This window comes from Lynx canadensis, chromosome B2 (genome assembly GCF_007474595.2).
Source record: "Lynx canadensis isolate LIC74 chromosome B2, mLynCan4.pri.v2, whole genome shotgun sequence".
Classification (NCBI taxonomy): Eukaryota; Metazoa; Chordata; class Mammalia; order Carnivora; family Felidae; genus Lynx; species Lynx canadensis.
In genome coordinates this window covers 144528315-144532031 of record NC_044307.1, presented here as the reverse complement: position 1 = coordinate 144532031, position 3717 = coordinate 144528315, and positions in this window count along the sequence as shown.

Genomic DNA, 3717 nt, shown 5'->3' with positions numbered 1-3717 from the left:
GCACCGTGTCAAGGGACTCCCATTTGAGCCTTCCTCCCCAGGCCCCAGGCCAGCCCCAGCGTGGACGTCCTGGCCAGCATCAGTCCCTGAACGTCCAGTCTCTCTTAAAAGAGACACTCGACGCCTGGTCCTCCAGGCCAGAGCTATGGATATTTACAGTCCCACCAAACAGCCCCCAGGAAGCCGTTCTTTCGACTGTCTCCGAAAGCTTTCTTAAACTGGTTTAAGCCCTAGTGTGAGCAATGATGTCTGTCGCAGGCCGAGGAAGAGAGACACGGGTCACAGACTCTCCTGGGAACAAAAATACATCAAAACCTATTCCAAAAAGTAGCATCTCTCCCTCCATTTGGGAAAAAAATGGAGTTTTAAATGACTCCACCTTTAGGCAACAAGAAAAGCCCTTTTAGATTTCTTATTTTTTGGTGCCCTCAAGTGGCGACTTCGGTTTTCCAAACGTGGAAATCATTCTAATGATTTGTATTCTTTTGTTTCCCTGCTTCTGTAAGAAGTTGCATTTTTATCTCTTTTTAGGGGAATTTTACCCAAAAGACCAGGGAAGAAGGGTGCCTGGGCGGCTCAGGCGGTTAGGCATCCGACTTCAATTCAGGTCATGATCTCGCGGTTTGTGAGTTCGAGCCCCGCGTTGGGCTCTCTGCTGGCGGCTCAGAGCCTGGAGCCTGCTTCCGATTCTGTGTCTCCCTCTCTCTCTGCCCCACCCCTGCTCACACACACACACTTTTTCTCCCTCTCTCTCTCTCTCAAAAATAAAGATTAAAAATATTAAAAAAAAAAAAAAAGACCAGGGAAGATCCCCTTACCTTAATTACTAACCAAATTAAATAGGCTGTTTTAAAAAGTCAGCAAATGAGAGATTCTGAATTTCTAAGGGGCAGCACTCAAAAGAGGTTTTAATGAAGTCCCTTTGTTTTCCACACAAGATAACATCACCCTGTTCAGCTATCACCCCAGTTGCTCACACCCCTCCACCAGTGTTTCCCCTTGAAGTGTTCCAGAGGTACAAGCAGAGATTGGGGGACCGATGGCCTTACGAGGGTGGACAAAGGTGACCCGGCCCAACCAATAGCTCCCCTCCCATGAGGTGACCTGTCTCCCTCTTTTATGCCCCAAGATGATTGACAACGAAGACAGCCAATTACAACAGTCTCTTTCTCCTTCCGGGGGCATTGAAAGGTGGGCTCCTTCTGCATTGCTAACAGAGACACGACAAAAAGGGAAGCACATAAAAGTTATCATAACATAAAGAAAGCTCTAAAGACCAAAGAAAAGCTTATGTTCCGGCTCTATTTTGTTGCTAGAGTGGGGGGGGGGGGCAGAGAGAGAGAGAGGGAGACACAGAATCCGAGGCAGGCTCCAGGCTCTGAGCTGTCAGCACAGAGCCTGACTCGGGGGTTGAACTCCTGAACCGTGAGATCATGACTTGAGCTGATGTCAGACACTCAACCGACTGAGCCACCCAGGCGCCCCCACCAAGTGTGGACTTTTGAGAGACATTTTACTCAACGTAATTCTGGTTTTGCTTTGACAGACACAGGGATGGTATTGGGATGATTTCCTCAAACACTTTCCAGTAACTTGAGTGTCCCGACAATTGCCACCTGTCTGTGATGCCAAAGCATCGTCTGTCGGCAACATGCCCCTGCCGCCAGGGCCTCCGGTTCCCGCTCAGAGAGAGCAAACGAGAGTCAGGATTAGGTGGACAAATCTGGCAAGGGTTGGTAAGGAGGGAAGGAAGGCCCGTCTCAAGAATGATAGTCGAATGCGAAGAAAAGCCAAAAAGAGAAGTTCAAGGAGAAAGACAGAAAACAAGCCTGTTAACCTTCTTTATGAAAGTATCCGGATAGAATCAAGGGGAGAAGAAGGGGAGTTTGGGACATTAATTTTTTTGCCCGTCGAGTATTTTTAAAAGGATATTCCTGTAGAACAGGCCTAGAGAGGCCACCAGAGAAAACAGTTGACCAGTGGAAAACCCTTTTTGGTTTCTGGATTTGGTGCCATTACGTGGCTTTTCTGCTTTTAATAAATGGTTCTAATGATTATACTCATTACCCTCCTCTGTCATCTTTCCCTTGGAGGTAACTGAAATCACGCCTTCCTGAATTTTGATAACCTTCCTAAAAGTACAGAATTTGTCTAAGAGGTGGCTAATTATCTTGAGGGTAGAGTCACTACAAGGCTTCACCAAAAATATTAGATCTACGTGATATAAATGTGTCAACCTACTAGATTTTTCTAATGGCATTCTGCAACTTGATTCTCAGGCAAAAAGCACAAACATTAGAGTGCCCCGTTCCAAGCCAGACCGCTGGTAATTCAGTGTGGAGAGTCACCCATACCCAAGTCTCCTTTCCTTTGTCTCCGGGGGCCTAGGTCACCTAGTGGCCAATTCACTCCAGAACTCAGAAGTAGTTGCCTCTCCCAAACCATGGAAGAGGAGTAACCATGGCTACCTGGGAGGTGCTTCACAGGGGAAATGGAAGATTCGAGGAAGTTATTACCTGTGTGCAGCCTTCAGGAATGCCTGTGTGTGTGTGTTCATTCTACTTGCCTATATTCCACAAAGGATGTGATGTAGCTAAGACACATAAATTATGCAAAAATGTGGAAATAGATACAAGCCTAAATCAGAAAAGGCACCGGTAGGATGGGCGAGGAAGGTCAAGGGCCCCTGACGTGTGTTCTCTATAAGCTGCCTAGCTCCTAGCTGGGGGCCGCGGTGCAGTTGGGGAAGACACACGCCCAACCCCTCACCCCCTCTGAACAGAATTTCTACGTGGATGTTCCCAGTGATACAGTGAGCAAAGACTTTGAAATCAGTCATCAGGTGGTGTTTTTTATGACTCTTGTCGTTTCAAACGTTGTTGCTGGGATATAATTCACGTACCATAATATTTACACATTTAAAGCATACAATCCAGTGGGTTTGGTCACATTCACAGAATGGTGTGACCATCACCACCGTCTGGTTTTAGAGCGCTTTTATCATCCCCAAAAGAAAGCCCGTCCCCTCAGCTCACACTCCCCCTTCCCCGGCAACATGAATCCACTCTCTCTGAGGTCTCCACGATTTGCCCACTCTGAACATTTCAGGTAAATACAACATATGGTCTCTCGTGACTGACCTCTTTCACTTAGCATGAGGCCTTCCATCCATGTGGTAGCACGGATCAGCCCTTCATTCCTTTTTATTGCCAGATAATATTCTATTGTGTGACACATCTCACGTCTCTTCTAAAGTTAAGCAGAGAGCAGAATTCCAGCGTGGTGGCAGGGGGTAGACACCGAGTCAGAGGCTTCCTGGTAATCCAGCTGGGTCCGTGGAGTTAACAGAACATCTAAGAAATGAAACGCACCGCGAGTCCTTCGCATTATGTCTGCAGCTTGGGTCGAGGCGGGCACTTGATCGAGACCAATCGGGGAGCAGCCGGAGGGGAACCGCCCGAAAAGGCGGGGGTGGATGGGCAGATCCCGGGCCGGTGACAGACGGACGCGCGGGCTTCGAAACGGACTGGCCAGATGACAGGATGCAGGACCTTCTGTGGGAATTCAGGACCCTAACTGCGATTCAGACTCGAAACTCAACAGATGACTATTCCAGCTGTGGAGGGAGGTACGTGCTTGCGGGCTGAGATAGAGTTTTACTTAGAAAACCGTTCCAGATCCTCCCCCAGCACGTGAACAAAAAAATGATCGAGCAGC